Source organism: Ursus maritimus, unplaced genomic scaffold, assembly GCF_017311325.1.
Source record: "Ursus maritimus isolate PB19 unplaced genomic scaffold, ASM1731132v1 scaffold_2, whole genome shotgun sequence".
In the NCBI taxonomy this organism is placed as follows: domain Eukaryota; kingdom Metazoa; phylum Chordata; class Mammalia; order Carnivora; family Ursidae; genus Ursus; species Ursus maritimus.
The window spans coordinates 76,757,857-76,775,965 of record NW_024424452.1 but is presented as its reverse complement, the minus strand read 5'-3'; the positions used below and the strand labels follow the sequence as shown (position 1 = coordinate 76,775,965).

The window sequence follows — 18,109 nt, the reverse complement described above, 5'->3', positions numbered from 1 at the left end:
AAAAAAACTAAGAGGCAGCCCACGGAATGGGAGAATATATTTGCAAATGACACTACAGATAAAAGACTGGTATCCAAGATCTACAAAGAACTTCTCAAACTCAATACATGAGAAACAAATAATCAAATCAAAAAATGGGCAGAAGATATGAACCGACACTTTTCCAACGAAGAGATATAAATGGCTAACAGACACATGAAAAAATGTTCAAAATCATTAGCCATCAGGGAAATTCAAATCAAAACCACATTGAAATATCACCTTACACCAGTTAGAATGGCAAAAATTGACAAGGCACGAAAAAACAAATGTTGGAGAGGATGTGGAGAAAGGGGATCCCTTTTACACTGTTGGTGGGAATGCAAGTTGGTACAGCCACTTTGGAAAATGGTGTGGAGGTCCCTTCAAAATTTAAAAATAGAGCTACCCTATGACCCAGCCATTGCACTACTGGGTATTTACCCCAAAGATACAGACGTAGTGAAGAGAAGGGCCATATGCACCCCAGTGTTCGTAGCAGCATTGTCCACAATAGCTAAATCGTGGCAGGAGCTGAGATGCCCTTCAACAGATGACTGGATTAAGAAGAGGTGGTGCATATATACAATGGAATATTACTCAACCATCAGAAGGAACGATTACCCAACATTTGCAGCAACATGGACGGGACTGGAGGAGATTATGCTAAGTGAAATAAGTCAAGCAGAGAAAGACAATTATCATAGGGTTTCACTCATTTATGGAACATAAGAAATAGCAGGAAGATCGGTAGGAGAAGGAATGGAAGAATGAAGGGGGGGTAAACAGAAGGGGGAATGAACCAGGAGAGACTATGGACTCTGGGAAATAAACTGAGAGCTTCAGAGGGGAAGGGGGTGGGGGATTGGGCTAGGTCGGTGACAGGTATTAAGGAGGGCACATATTGCATGGTGCACTGGGTGTTATACGCAAATAATGAATCATGGAACACTACACCAAAAACTAAGGATGTACTGTATGGTGACTAGCATAACATAAAAAATTATTATTAAAAAAAGAACTTCTGCAGTAAAAAAATAAAATTAAATTAAAATAGAGAGCATAAATTAGTAATATCAAAATAATTTATAAATCTTCAGCCACACTGAACCAGAAGAAAAGAGAGAGAATACAGATTATCGATATTGGGAATGAAAGAGTAAACATCACTATAGATACTACACATAGTAAAAGGTTTCTAAGGGAATACTACAAACAACTTCAGGTGCAGACATCCAACAATTTAAATGAAATGGAATGATTCCTTGAAAGACAAAGTACCAAAAATCACTCAAGAAGAAATAGGTAAACTGAATATTCTATTCTACTCAAGAAATTTAATTTGTAGTTTAAAACTTTCCAACGAAGAAAAGCACAGGCCCAAAGGACTTCATCAATACACTCAACCAAACATTTCAGGAAGAAATAAAACCAAATCTACATAATCTCTTCCATAAAACAGAATAGAAAGGAACACTTTCTAACTTATTTTATGAAGCCAGCATTACCCTGATACCAAAACCAGAAAAGGACATTATAAGAGAGAAAAATTACAAACCAACATCAATATCCTTCATGAACATGGACACAAAAATTCTCAACAAAATAAAATCACATCCAGAAACATATAGAAAGGATAATATACCATGACCAAGAGGGGTTTTATTGCAGGAATGCAAAGATGTTTCTACCCAACAACAGGAGAATACACATTTTTTTTTCAAATGCGCATGAAGCATTCATCGAAGTAGATCAGGGGTCAGCAAACTATCACCTACCACCTGGCCAAATTCGGCCCACCATCAATTTTTGTAAATATTTGATGACACTTCACCAAAGAATTTTCTAAGGATAGCAAAAAAGTACATGAAAAAGTGCTCGGTCTCACAAGTCATTAGGAAAATGAAATACCACTACCCACCTAGCAGAATCCTAAAATTTTAAACATAATAAATGACAAAACCAAGTGCTAGAACTCTCATATATTTCTGGTCAGAAAGCAAAATGGTATAGCCATTTTGTAAAACAACTGGCCACTTCTTATAAATGAACCTTGTCTCATACCTTAAAAAAAAAAAAGATTAACTCAAAATAGATCGAAGACTTAAAAGTATAACATAAAACCATAAAACTTCTAGAAGAAACTTAGGAGAAAATTTGTATGACCTTGTGTTAGGCAAAGAGTTCTTAGATATGACATCAAAAGCATGACCAAAAAAGAAAAAAAATGGATAAATTTGTATCCAAACTAAGAACACTTGCTCTGCAAAAGACACTGTTGAGCAAATAAACAGACGACCTGCTGAGTGAAAAAAAAGAAACTGATGATTATCTGGATCAATTTACAGATCAGAAAACTGAAGCCCAGAGATGATAAGGACTGGTTTGTCAAACTTGCTGATGGAGCCAGAACTTTAGAAACCAAGTCAAAAAGAGAAGTAGTTGCAAATTTTAACAACTCACATTGAAATCTCAGCATACCTTCGATTAAACTGATCAAGGTACTTAACAGATTATTAGTCTTAATTTTTTATTTTAAAGTCAAATCAGCAACAATATTTAACAACTGCCCCTATTCATTGTCATAAATATAAATCAGAAAAAAATCACCTAGAACTTAAATAAACACTAAAATGATCAAAAGTAAGGTTTTGTATGACCCATCTTATTCCACTTCAACTCTTATTTCATCCAATTACCACAGCAGGTAATTAAACTCATATGTCCAAAATTTCTTTTATTCCCTCTTCAATTTTAGTGCCCTCTCCAATTTCTCTGAGCTGCCTCATTCATATGAAGGAGATAATAATTCCTACCTACTGAGGTCACATACTCATAACCTTAGTTGCATTCATCCTGAAAATCAGTTTTGTCTGAATACATTTATGGAATCCACTGAGTAACCTCAAATACAAGGGAAGGAAGTTATCCAACGACAAAACGTGTCCATCTGCCTGAGCCTGGTCCAAGGGCAGGAAGACTGGGGAGACAGAACTGTGTGTCTGTTTGCCAGGTGACCAGTCATGCCAGAGTCTTCAAGAGGAGGACTCCAATAAAGAGAGGGTTAAAAAAATAAATCATTTCCTCCAAATCTCATAGAGAGTACAAAGGATTCTGATTTGAAACCCATGGAACAAAATGGGGTTGAAAGGGACTTTTAGAACTTTTTTTTTTATCTGAAAAGTACACAATAAGAAAGTAAAAGCCACTAATAACTTCATCACAAGAAAATTATATAATTAAATGATGTCTCTCCTGTTCCTAAAACCCTTTTAGCCTGCCCCATCCTTGTTTGTCCCAAGTTCATCCCCCAAAGAAACTATGGTTTACAGTCTGTTATATAACTTAAGAGACAGATGCACACATAGGTTTTTAATGAGATCATGCTATGCGTATTGGACTGAAATTGCTAAAAACATATCATAGTTAGGTTTTCAGATCAGTATTTATTTTTGACAGTCCCTAGTATTTCATAATTTACTGTCATTTCTCTATTGATAGACATATAGGTCATTTCCAAAGTTCTAGCTCAGGAAGAGGAATTAGAGAAGTTCCCTCCTGAAAGAACTTGTCCGAAAGCACACACAAAGCATTCATAAAATGAGTAAATGGTGAGGAGGAATTTAAGGAAAGTTGGAATTCCAGTAAAACCAGATTTAACTTTACCTCAAGCGTTGTTGTGAGTGATAAATAACATATATAAAGTATCTAGTGCAATGCTTGGCCACAATAAATGTTACTTTCCTTCCTATGGCATTGCTTCATTTCAGTCCCTATCTGATACAGCCTAGCATACGGAAGAATTTGAAATTTCTGGGTTTGAAGCTGGACGAGATTCAAGTGACCCCCCAGAACCATCCTAAAAGACAATGCTTATCACCAGAGAACAGGTGTCCCAAGGCAAAACCCATGTCTTCCCTCTACACAACCTTAGGGTGATTTACTTACCATCCTGGGGAATTTTCCACTACCCTACAGAGATAGTCTTTGTCTCAAGTCTGTTTCTGAGGATTTCCATGTCAATGTCCTAAGAACCAAGGTCTCTTTACATCTGTCATCCAAGGGGCTTTGGGCCACCATATCAGTAAGACTCCTGGGAGCTTCCCCTGTTACGTCAGAGTTCTGAAAATGATCATCACTGTATACATGAGCAGGTTTTCTATAAAGTCTTTAACTCCCTTCAGGACCAATAAATTCTCTCTTCAAACGTTTTCCCAAAGAGTGTGTGCTGCTGATGAGTTTATTGTATCTCTCATCACATTCTTTTAGTACAGTTGGTTATTCTCCTGTTCCCTCCACCGGACTGTAAGGTTCTTACTGGAAAAGGACTTCCCTATTCTTCACCGCTGAACTGCCAAAGACCTGAATAGGGCCAACAAGCCAGATATCTGAAAGAACATGGGCTGGGGAGTCAGAATCTACTCCTTACTCTTAATAACTTGCATCTGATCTCAGAGAAGTCACATCACCTTTTTGCCTCTCAGTTTTTTCATCTTTAAAATATCCTTACAATAAAGGAATGGGATGGACTAAACGTCTGGTAAGACCCCTTCAAGTTCTAATATTTGATTCCCATAACTGATATCTGCAACCTGGAACTGTGATAGAAAAAGAGAAAAAAAATGTTTACAATCTAAGTAGTTTTTTTGTCTCTAAAATGCACATTTTATTTAGTAAAAAATTAGTTACATTTAACTTTTTCCTATTTGCACTTGGATATTTCTTAAATTCACATCAGCAACGCAGAAATTATTCCTTACACATGGGCTACTTTTACAAATGGCTAAGCAAAGTACACCAATTATCAGTTGAGTTTGCTATTTTCTTTTTCAAAAGGTGACTTTTCTTGACCCTGCACCTCAATTCTGGGTATTTCTATATCCTGGCTAATTATTCTACCATCACTTCCCAGTATCACTATAAGACTACTACTAATAGTACTTTCAAGAATAGTTGTGAAAATAAATAATTATATTATGCTTTATAGTTAATCTTGATCTTTCACACATATGTATAGTAGATAATATTACTTTCTTTATTTCACAGCCTTAAAACCCTAAGATAGAGAAATTAGAGAACTCACCCACTGTTACAAAGCTAATAACCAGTAGCAGCACTACACCAGATCCCAGGATTTTTATACAATAGAAAAATATTACTTCTTCACTAACAGTGGTGGTTAAACAGGGTTGGGTTGCTAAAGAAAATTCACAGGACCCAAAATGGCAATGCTTGCGCAGACAAAGGATGCCCTATTATGACAGCTTTCCTGGAGGGATCTACATCATAGCCATAGATTCTCACGGGAAGTGGTCTGGAGAGACCTGGTGCAGGCTCCTACTGTCCTCGCTCTGCAAGGGCTGTGGCTGGATACCCTTTCTCTCTCTAATGGCAAATGCACAGAACTTGGAACCAGAAAGCCCAAAATGGAATCTCAACTGAGGTTTTTTACATTTTGCTGATCACCTGGGCGTATATTCCTGCTATGTAACCAGCCCAGCAGCGCAACCCTCCAAAAATCTCACTAAAATCAGGTACAAAGCATCAATCCCACTCTTGTCAACTGCTAACAGGCCAAACCCCTCAGAGCAACAGGAGGAATCCGTCTGTCTTATGCCTCCATCTGGTCCTGCCATGCAGGAATTGAGCGTAAAAGCTCAGGCTAATTCTAGGTCAGCTGGAATTAACCCTCACAGCACACTTCCCTCCATTGTATTTGCCCCCTAGAGAGCAAAGAGAAGTGCCTTCTTTGAAAACAACAGTAATAATCCTGTACCCTCAGAGGAGTCCTTGAAGTGCTTGGACTTGGGAAGGATTTATTCCTGTTCCTAAAAGTGATCGATTGCCATAAACAAGTACTATTTCCACAGTCTTGGGAGGTTCCTATATTACCAAACTTTTCCATTCATGCAGAGCACTGAGGTATTTCTTTGGACCTGGGGTTGCATCTAAGAACCTGGCCGATAATGGTCCTTGTTCTTCAGGAGGTAGGAGGCTATTTTACCTGTCAATCTCATCTACCAGCTCAGTAACCCCTGCTTTCAGTTCCCCTCACTTTCTCAGACTCATCTTGTCAGCTCTTCTTAGCTTATTAAGGTAAAAATTACTAATTTGTTACAAAATTCCCATCCCTAGAACCTGGTTTTGCCCACTAGGCTTTCAAGAGGCTAGTGAGTTAAAGCAGAAGCAGTTCACGTTTCTTCTGCCTCCCTAAGCACTGAGCCTCGTTCCTGGTGAATCTCAACTTTGGGACCCTGGCTTCAGGATCAGACACTTCCTTTAAAGACTGGTGCCACACCCTTGTGATTACTTTAGCTTTGGAATATATTTTAAAATCAGGAAGTGTGATGCCTCCATCTTCATTCGTCTTGCTCAAAATTGCTTTGTCTATCTGGGGCCCTTTGAGATTCTGTATGAATTTTAGGATTTTTAAAAAATTTCTATAAAAAACTTATCCAGATTTTGATAGGGATTGCACTGAACCTGTAGATCACTTTAGGTATGTAAGCAAATATTTCAACAATAATTCTTCCAAGCCATAAACATGGGATATCTTTCTATTTACTTGTATCTTTTTTATTTTTTTATTGTTTTATAGTTTTAAGTGTACCAGTCTTTCACCTCCTTGGTTAACTTTATTCCTAAGTATCCAACTTGTGAGTATATATCCAAAGGAATCAAAATCATTATCTCAAAGAGATATCTGCGTTCCCATGTTCACTGCAGCATTATTTACAATTGCTAAGAGGGGGAAGCAACCTAAATGTCCATTGACAGATGAATGGATAAAGAAAAGATGACATTTACATGCAATGGAATATTATTCAGCATTAAAAAAAAGAAATCCTGCCATTTGTGAAAATATGGGTGAACCTGGAGGACGTTATGTTAAGCGAAATGAGCCAGACACAGAAGGACAAATACTACATGAGAAATCCTACTTACATGAGAAATCTAAAACAGTCGAAGCAGAGAATAAATGGTGGTTGCCGGGTGCTGGAAGGACAGGGAAACAGGGAAGTATTAGAGTATAAAGTTTCAGTTATACAAGAGATTAAGTCCTAGAGATCTCCTGTACAGCATAGTGCCTATAGTTAACAATACCGTATTAAATACTTGACAATTTGCTGAGAATAGATCTTATGTGAAATACTGTTATCATAAAAAATAAAATAAAAAATAAATAAGGAAGATAGGAGGAAACTGTCAGAAGTGATGGATATGTTTATGGCATTGATTTTGGTGATGATCTCTTGGGTATATACTTATTTCCAAGCTCATCAGATGATATATATTTAAAAAGTACAGCTTTTTATATCTCAATTGTACCTCAACAAAGTGGGTTTTTTTTAAAAGATTCTTTTTAAAAAAAGATTGTATTTATTTATTTGCGAGAGAGAGCACGAGCAGGGGGAGGAGCAGAGGGAGAGGGAAAAGCAGACTATCCGCTCAGCAGATAGGCAGCCTGACGCAGAGCCTGACTGAGCCACCTAGGCACCTCTCAACAAAGTGGTTTTTAAAAATTAATGTTACTATCGAGCTTAAAGAATACAGTAGTCCCTCCTTTTCTGCAGGGATGTATTCCAAAACCCCCAGTGGAGCCTGAAACCACGGACGGTACCAAACACTATATACGGTGTTTTCTCTTATACATACATATCTATGGTAAAGTTTAACTCATAAACTAGGCACACAGTATGAGATTAACAATAACTAACAATAAAATAGAAAAACCACTCGGGTGGCTCAGTTAAGTGACTGACTCTTGATTTCGGCTCAAGTCATGATCTCAGGGTTGTAAGATTCAGCCCTCTTGCTTAAAATTCTCTCTCTCTCTCTGCCTCTGCCCATCCACCCCCCACCCCGCTCGCACTCTCACACTCTTTCTCTAAAAACTAATAATAATAGGGGTACCTGAGTGGCTCAGTCAGTTCAGCGTCCTCAGCCCTGGGGTTGAGTCCCAAGTTGGGCTCCCTGCTTGGTGGGGAGTCTGCTATTCCCTCTCCTTTCCCCCTCCCTCCACCTCCATCCCCCCGCTTGTGCTCTCTCACTCTCAAATAAATAAAATCTTTAAAATAAATAAGTAAATAAATAGTAGAGAAATCATTACAATAAACTATAATAAAAGTTATGTGAATGTGGTCTCCTAAAATATCTTGTACTGTACTCACCCTTCTTGTGATGATGATGTGAGATGTTAAAATGCCTGCAAGATGAGATGAAGTCAGGTGAATGATGCAGGCATTTTGACGTAGCATTAGGCTACTATTGACCTTCTCACAATTTGTCAGAAGGAGGATCATCTGCTTCTGGACTGTGGTTGACCCAGTAACTGAAACCACAGAAGCAAAACCACGGAGAAGAGAACTCCTCTACCTACAATTGCCAGTAGGTAGCACCAGCGAGCCAAGAGTGTACGCAGGATGGGGGGGGGGATGGAAAGAAACAGAAGAAAAGGAGGAACGGATATAACCAACATTAGCTGAATATCTGCTTGTTCTTTTTTTTTTTTTTTTTTTTTTTTTAAGAGAGGGACAGAGAGAGAGCACACAAGGAGGGGCAGAGGGAGAGACAGAGAGAATCTCAAGCAGGTTCTACGCTCAGCACAGAGCCCAACACAAAGCTCAATCACAAAACCCTGAGATCATGACTTGAGCCGAAATCAAGAGTTAGATACTTAAGCAACTGAGCCACCCAGGTGCCCCTATTTACTTGTTCTTTATAGCAACTCTATATGAGATGAGTATCAGCCTAAGAGGAGAGAAAGAAATGTGCCCTCTGATTTCACATTATGATACATCCACACATGTCTTCATAATGTAATTTTCCAAGCTCTCAATTTAATGTCTTAATATCCCTAATGGGGAAATATATGTAGTCATCAGACAAGTGATTAAGATATTAAAAATGAGGGCAGATGAAATTATCAACATGCATTTCTAAATACAAGTCACTGCACTATTGTTCTACCACTGATTAAATTTCAACTTGTGCCTCATTCCAACTCTATCAAATTCATGTAAGTCAAGCTTGAAAATTAGATATTCTTTAGCACCTCTTCCCTTGTATAGTAAAGAAGGTTGGAGCTCAAAGAATGAAATTCCCCACAATCACAGCACTAACTTGGCTAAAAGATTCATATCCAGATCTGCTTGACTTCAAAGCCTTTGGTCTTTAAATTAAAACACAAAACTGGCAGACAGTGTCTCCGAATCAAGGCTAGAACTTCACGTAAGTAAGAAGAAAAAGTCCTCTTTATTTCTGGAAAGGTGCCTCAGGCGCTATTTCATCTGAACTTCACATATGTCTGACAGAAAGAGAGTCTGGCAGAGTCCACGCAGCAAGTCAGACACAGAGCTAAGGCAGAAATCCAGTTCTTCAGACTTGCTACAGAAGAGACGCGGGCATTTCAGATGAAAGAAGAAAAGATGAGGTGGCACTTCGAGGTGGAGACAGTGAGTCCAGGATGACACTGACATAATAATCATAGCTTCTTTTTATCTAGTCCTTCCAAGGGTTGGCACTCTGCTAAGACATTAAAACCACCCAGTGGGGAACTCTTGTTCGTCATCTAGCACCATTTTCTTCCTTCTTTCTGTAACAATGTGCGTATTTTCCTTTGGGGAATTGCCTTTCCTATACCTTTTGCATGGTGGTTGATAGGGGTTTGACTTCGCCCTCACCTCTGAGAAGTGACCCTTATGTCTATCATCCTACCCCTTTGGCTCAGTGATTGTTCAGAGTGTATACACAAGCTAATTCAGGCATTTGAGGCATAAGATGACATTTGCTGAGTACTTTTTGGAAAGAAGGTTCTTCTTTCTTCCATGGGAACTACCAGAAGAGAAACTCCCCAGTTTTAGATAGTGGGATGTAAGGGTGTAAGGTCTAGAACTGTCACAACCATTGTTGCTTCCCTGAGGCAAGACAGCCTGAAGGCATAGCTGATAAAAGAGGGAAGACACACCAAGAGAACTGTAAAGAAATAAACTAGAGTTTTGATGACATTGTAGGTGTCTGCATCAAACTTTTGAAGCTAGACCTACTTCAAGACCACAGATACACAAGCCAATACATTCCCCTTAAGCTAGCTTGAGTTTTCTGTTTTTCACAACCAAAGGCATCCACACTGTTATGTAGAAGTACTAGTATTATTTCTGTTTTAAAGGTAAGAAGATGGGGACGAGTAAATGGGGACATTGAAAATTATCCAATGTCATACCAATGTCATACCATTGTAAGAAAATTTGTAAGAAAATTTGACCCAGAAGTCTCTGGCCGCAAAATCTTAGCTATTAATCATAAAGCATAGCCTTCATGTGGGAGACACCTTTTCCCCTCTGGCTTTAGTGAGGAGCTGCTGCTAAATTCTTTCCCTTAATCATCACACTCTCTATATCTCCTCATCTATAATGCACACTCTCAGGACTAAAACGTGACTTGATTGACAATATGAGCTCACAGGAGCAAATAAGATGGTTCTGTCTGATTTCAGAGGTGAGATACTAGAATGACTCCCAGCCCAGGAACTTCACATCTTCACTGAGGATTTTCAATTATTCCCTTTACCTAGATGCAATCATTTCTGGACCTCTGGGGACATCACAGAAATATTTGTCTAGTCATTGATACTGCCAGGCAAAGCAGAGTCCAAGCAAAAAAATGTGACAATGCGACTTGTAAACATAATGCTGATGGTACAACACTTGCCAAGAGGGTCAGAGGTTGATCACAAACAAACCCATAGCATCACTGAGCCACCTGTGTGATGCCATTTTGGAACTTCTCTGTCTCCACTCAGATTCCACCTGGAAAAGATTCCCAAATGTCCCCAGTCCCAACTATGCTCAGATTGCTCTCTGCCCACTTAACCAAACCTATATAATCACCCAGGTGGAACTGCAGGATTTAATAATCTAAAATAAACAAACGAACAATCATGAGAACCAAAAAACCTTGGAGGAAGTGGTGGAGGAAGGGAAGGGAAAATCATCCAAATACTTCCCAGTGACCTTCCAGTGAGATCCACCAGAAAGATTTTCCAAAAATATCTTCTCACAAAGTAAGACGACAATAAGAAGTCATGCATGTCTCTTGGAAGCTAAACTCTTTAGTCTCTGCAATGGAAATAGTCTCTCTCTCTCTCTCAAAGTTGTTACTTTAATTTTTTTTTTCACTATCACTCTGACCTTTTCTATCTTCCTTTAAACATGTCTCCACCTCATGGCCTCCCTTGTTGTACATGGCCTCTGCAGTTAATGGAATTTGAAAGGTATACCCCAACAGCTGGGCTTTTGATGTGGGTTCTGTTACATGGTTTTTTTCACTGACTATTCAAAATAATTTCAACTATCTTTTTCAATCATTATATTTGGTTTTCTGTTTGTACTTTAGAGTAGGCCTCCTCAGACTGTAGCAAAACATGATGAGTCTGTCTGCATTTTTCCACCACATTACAGTGAAGTAAGTCACTGTAGGAAAAAGAGGAGCGAGGGTAGAAAACCCTGCAGAGGAATGAGTAGAGGAAGATTGAAAAATAAATCTTTAAGTGGCACCAACACAGCTTATGCCAAGAGGGAAGGAAATAGTGCCTTTGGTGGGGGGAGCAGCGTTAGACATGGCTCTAGAGGATAAGTACAAAAGTCTACAAATCAGTAACTTAATCCTCACATAGATTATACTCTGTGAAGAATAGTTACTACAGTATATTAAGTACAACTGTTGAATTATGGCCATCAGTTGACTTGAAGAATAACTTTTGTAACAACTGGAAGTAGGTTTTGTCTGCCAGGTGACCTTTGGAACTGTTCTGACCCTGCCTCTCTGTAGAGCCCCATCTGCTGAAGTAGCAACCAACTGATGTTTTAACCCTGCTGCTAGGGTGTCTCTCTGGGGGTACACAGGGGAATCCATCAGAAGAGGTCACTGCTGCTGAGCCTCTAAGTCCCTATATGGTCAATGAAGAGATCGTCCTATGGAGACAGACTTCAAGTAGAAGAACAAGACAAGGGTGGGACACCTTCTTGGAATCACAGTGTTAATGCTGAGCAGGCTTGCAAGTTAGTTCAAAACCCTTATTTTCTAGTTGACCCAAAGGGTAAAGTGACATGACTAAGGTCACAATCCTAGTATATTAGAGACCAAGGAACAGAACCTAAACCCACCTTTTCCCCACCATGCTATGCTTCTTTTCATCAGTTTCACAAATTTCTATAAATCAGATTACAAGACTGAATCTCCTAAAACATAATCTCAAGGTTTATAAAAGAACTCAGGATCAACTAATCAAACCTCCCTTGTTGGAACCTCTTCTATAACATAACTTTAAATTGCCGTCCTATTTGTGCTTGAATAATCTCTGTGATGGTGAACTTATAATGCTCCAAAGGAAAATATTCTGTATAGAGAAAATTTGAAGTCATTTTGAAAAAATACGAAAGTAGACCATTCAGATGACTAATAGAAGGAACCATCATTGGTCTGAAACAGATGGTTTCTCCAGGATGTAGGCCTCTTTCCTTTAAAACACACTGGTCCCCAAAAATGGTCACTGTCTGAGTTAAATGCTCAATAGCCAGTTTTCAAATTACTGAAATATCAGTGAAAATGCTTTTCATGTGACAAGTCCAAAGCAATGTGTCTTACAGTAAGATAACCTGAATGGTGGTAGAAGAGTCCAGCTCCATGTGGTTTTAAATGTTCACTTTGTAAGTGAAAGAGATCAAGGAGGAACTCTAAAACCGTCAATTATTTTGGCTGAGAGAAAAAAAAGAAATCTAGAACAATTTTCAAAGTCTAGTGTTGTGTTTTTAAATTTTATTATATTTGTTACTCCAGGAAGGTTTATATAGTTTATTTCCGTCTTGTGAATTTCATTGTGTATTCAAACATATCATATACATCTAAACAATTTACCTTTAAGGATGCTTTGTTTCTGATCACAATGTATGAAATATGCCCAGAGAGATGACTGGGTAGGGAGAGATCTTTTTAGTGTAGTTTGAGATGACCTGGGAATTAACAGAAATATCATGGCCTAAAAATAGCATGGAAAAGTGCTCTAGAAAACTTCTGTGGTGAACGAGGTTGTTTTGTACTGCTTAATTCATGCCTCACAGAATGTCTTCACGAAATGGAAAAATGGATTTTTATATTGGCAAAAGTAAGTCTTGCTGGGGAAAAAAAAGCAACACACTAGAGGCCATCCTTTTGAAAACCAATATAAATTATTTGGAAGTTGGCTTTATAGCTCCTTCTCTCAGATAATATAAATGTACTTTAAAATATAGACTTCTGTCTCTATTGCCTATCATTCATGACTAACATATCATAATAAAAACAAACAAACAAATAAACAAATAAATAAAAAAGATTAACCAGTAGATACCCATGGGTAAAAACCTCCCCCCCTCAACACACTCACATACTCAGGATCAGCAGGAGAGCTTGCTTTTACTGCTTCTCTTTCTTACAAACTGAAGAGGATAGCATGAGGCCTCTGCAAATTAACTCAAGTGTGCTTTCTACCATGTTTTCTTGCTAACAACTGCCTAATAATAATAAAATGAAGAAAACACTTAACCTGTTGCTTGGCCAAATAGCAAAACCCCCAAATGCCAGTGCAGTGTGGATATTTGTGTGTTAAAGAACAGACTATCTTGCCTGCCTGAGGGCGAAGGTAAGAGGAGTGGAATTAGATTTAATTTGCTTAGCAAGAGTCAACCGAGTTTTTCTCTCATCAAAATCAATGGTTCTCCAACTTTAAGAGGCATTGGAACCACTTGGAAAGCTAGTTAAAAGGCACAATCTTGGATCCCATAGGATTTTGATTGAGTGGGTTGAGTAAGGCCCTGAAAACTGCATTTGAAACAAATACCATAGGTGCTCCTTGGTCCACAATTTGAGACAACCCATTCTAGAAACCCCACCCACCCACCCACCCATACACACAGAACAGCTCCAAATAATCCATGTGAGTGATGAAATGCATTTTCAGCACAAATAAGGATTATTTTCCTTCTTCTTCTCCCCCTACCCCACCTCTTAGTATTACTACTCACCACCCTCTCTGCTTTCCCCTTTTCCACTGTTTCCTTACCCCGTGCCTTTGCATTTTCAGCTATGAATCATAGACAAGCAGAAGAAAGGGTAAAGGAGAAAAGGCTTCATTTGTCTTGACTTTCTGGGCAGACTATGCTGTGTTGGTGTCCTTCTTAAATTCAAGAATTTTTCATGAGTCAGGTACTGATGATACAACTTCCTTATTTTACAGATCCATGACTTCTCTTTTCTTTTTCTGTTGCTGAAAGCTTTGGAATCTACACAAGGCAATAGACTGGAGAGGTAACAGGAAAGGAAATTCAGCCTAACCAATTTTATGTATTACTTGTTAGCAGCTCAGAGAAAGATTTCCTGGAAAAATGAAGGCTAGAGAACAAGAATATCAAGAACAAATTTGTTCACTCATTTTCCATTTATTCTAATATCAACAACTATTTTATCCTTTTGCCAGGGCATTAAATAAAACATGGTTTTCACTGTTGTTGAAGAGTTGTTCCAGAAATAATCAAAAATCAAGAAATAAAAGAAAATCAAATAAAACACTGAAAAATATTTTTATAATGTAACTTCAACTTTGTTTCTTGGTACCTAAAGCTAATGGATCTCCCTTCATTCACAAAGAATACCTTTACTTAAGTCACTCAATCAATCTTAGATTGGCTCCTACCAAGCTTCCGGGAAAAACAAATGAAGATGGGTTAGTTTACCTATTTTCATTTCTGTAAGTCCTTAGTTATTAACCTGATGTCCTGAGATTCCAAGGGGCTCCAAGAACTTGGATGGGAAAAAAAATGAATCTTGATTCTCACCAACTTCAATCTGTATTTTTCTCTTATGAATGTAGGAAATAAACCACAGTAATATTAGCAGTATTGTTCTTCTAATAGACTTCTTTTTATATTGGCAAAATATAAAAATAGACTTCTAATAGAAATCACAGATATTTTTCTTATCACGTTACAATTTTAAAATTATGTTGAAATAGCATTTACATTCATCTCTCTATTAAACTATGGTAGTTTGTAGACCAGCTAACATATCTTATTTAATATGTTAATATATATTACTCTATTAAAATTGTTCAAATATGTTGATATCTGTACTTCAGTGTAATTAATTTCCTTATAATCCTATATGCATTGTTTTCTGTTTGTAGACTATTATTTTAAAAAGAGGTCCATGGTAGGGGCACCTGGTGGCTCAGTCAGTTGAGCAACCAACTCTTCCCTTCGGCTCAGGTTGTGATCTTGGAGTCTAAGATCGAGCCCCATATTGGGCTCTGTGCGCAGCTTGGAGTCTGCTCAAGATTCTCTCTCCCTCCCCCTCTGCCCCTCCCAATCTGCCCCTCCTCCCGCTCACACATGCACGTGCTCTCTCTCTCTCAATGAATAAATAACTAAAATCTTTAAAAAAAAACAAAATGAAAAGAGGCCCATAGCATAAGAAAGTTAAGAACTCCAACAACTTATCAATACTCTAATTCTTGTCAAATTACATAATCTTTAAACATAACATACTACTCAGGTCTCCATATGAATATGTTCAGTGACCACAACTTAATATTATGCCCTTGGATTTTGAATGGTCATGGAAGTAAAAGACATTTACACACAGGATGTCTCTTCTGACATGACCATTTCTTTATATATCATCCTTTATAAAGAAACCCATTAATTTCTCTTCAGAATTCAATGCCACAAAAATATACTCCAAATAGATTTTTATGATTCTTTTTATCAAATAACAAGAATTACGTCTCTCTTTGTGTGTTTTCTTAGTTGTTGTTGTTTGCGAAGGCTGCCAGGAAGATCAGAGCTAAATGTAGTATCTGATGTGATGGACAATGTCATCCCAGTTTTGGTGTACAACTATCTCCTTTCTCTTAAACTAGTTTCTGCTATACTGCTTTAACTGTCCTGTGCTATAGGGTTTTTTTAATTACATGTTGATATAAGACATTTTTTGAAGTAGGACGAACAAATTGTTCTTAATGGCTTTGAAGAATACTGAAGTCCTTTCAATTAGATATTGTCCGAGGTCTCTCCTATCCTGGGAAAAGGAAGATTTTTAATAGTATCTTTATTTCTTCCATTTAACTTCTAGAAGCTTTCTGACTCATTAGTGTTCATGAGCTCTACTACCCTAATCGACTGCTAGAAATGAAGGAGCTTCTTACCGGATGTTATAAGCTGTTATGGGGGCTTAGGCAGGCCATGCCCACCACAGAAAGATTCCACCTGTCTTAATAGAAATAAGCCGTCCCATGACATCCCAGTGATTCAGTTCTCCCAAGCATTAATGAGCAGTTATGCAAATATTCATGAACTGCAGAAGGACTTTGCCTTTTAAGGAGTTACTCACCAAACCAACATCTGATTTTTTTTAATCAATGTAGTTGCCACCTACCCACCCCACTATTCCTCCTTCTCCCATCCTCACTCCCATCCACCCACAATCCAGGTTCACTCACCTCATGGAATCTCCCAGAAGCTTCCTAAGGCTTCCCAAAGGCTTCCAGGAAAATCAAAGGAATTGAGGTTCTGAGTGAAAAGTGTGAACCAATGTGGGTCACTTTAAATCAAGAATGAGGCTCTCTGAGGGCTCTACTCTGAATGAAGTACCCTTTGTCTGACTCACTGCTATTGAGAGGAAGTAATGAGTTTTCTTAGTGAGTTCCTGATAAAGAATAAGGAGAGCTGAATGGTCTAACTTCAGTTCTGCCTTTGACCTTCTGAAGACCCTGGGCATATTTTACCCATTGGTTTCTCAACAGGTGCTAAATGACTGAGTTACTCCTTAGAAAGTACTCTGATCTCTTGGGAGGAGAAACTGTAACCACAACCTACACAAGGGCTTGACCTCTGCTAGCAAAGGATAAGAATGGTTTTCTGCTTAGGGAGTAGCGGTCAACTGAAAAGAAGAAGGAGGAGGAGGAGGAAAAGGAGGAGAAGGCAAAATAAAACAAACCAAAATGCTGAGGCTGGGGCTTAATTTCAAAATTGACCTTGCACACTGTCCTCTGCCAAAGTCTGTTTATCATAAGGGTTTGAGTTTTACCATAGGGTCATAATTTCACAATAAAAATGCCATCCTTGAGTAATGGACAGATGCTTCTCAGGAAGTCAGAACACTAAAAAGAGCATTAAATCATTCAATAAAGAGATAGTAAATAATTACTGTGTGTCAGGCCCTGAAACAGAAATTGGGTGTATTTTAGTGAATAAGACAAACAGGGACAACTTTTTGGTCATTTTTCAGGTTAAATACACACCCACCCTTTGATTTTGCAACTCCATTTCTAAGTATTTGCCCATGAGAAATGAATACATATGTGCATAAAAATACTTGTACAAGAATGTTTATTACATGCATGTCAACTATACTTCAATAATAAAAAGTTTTTGAAGAAAGAATTTCATAATGGCCTTACATACAATAGCCAAAAAGAGGAAACAACCCAAGTGTCAGCAACAAGAAAATGGAGAAACAATTTTTAGTATATTCATGCAATGGAATGCTACTGAGCAACAAAAAGTTGCTCCAACAACGTGAACAAATCTCACGAGCATTATGTTGAAAGAAAGAAGCCAAGAATAGGCAAAACTAATGGACGGTAACATAAGTCAGAAAGTGGTTACTTCTCAGGGCACCTGGATGGCTCAGTCCATTGAGCCTCTGACACTTGATTTCAGCTCAGGTCTTGATCTCAAGGTCGTGGGATTGAGCCCACTCAGCGGGCAGTATGTTTGTCTCCCTCTCCCTCTGCCTCTCCCCCTGCTGTCTCTCTCTCTCTCACAAATAAATTAAAAAATCTCTTTTTTTAAAGGATGTGGTTACCTCTGATTAGAGATGAGCATGAGGGAAATTTCATGGATGATAAAAACATTCCATATCTCACTATGAGTAGTGGTGACATGGACATACATATTGTCAAAACTCATCAAACTGAACATTTAAAATATCTCCTCATTTTATGTAAATACTACCATAATTTTAAAAATTATCTATAAATAATTATTTCTTCAAGGGC

The 18,109-nt window shown here is 38.2% G+C and overlaps 1 long non-coding RNA gene across 1 annotated transcript in view; it reads right to left on the bottom strand.

Moving 5' to 3' along the window:
* LOC103668145 overlaps positions 1–16,631 on the bottom strand; it is a 65,458-nt gene extending 48,827 nt beyond the window's left edge. Inside the window, exon 1 of the long non-coding RNA XR_569946.1 lies at positions 16,550–16,631. This is a non-coding gene — a long non-coding RNA (uncharacterized LOC103668145). The remainder of the gene's footprint in view (positions 1–16,549) is intronic.
* Between the last annotated feature and the right edge of the window lie 1,478 nt (positions 16,632–18,109).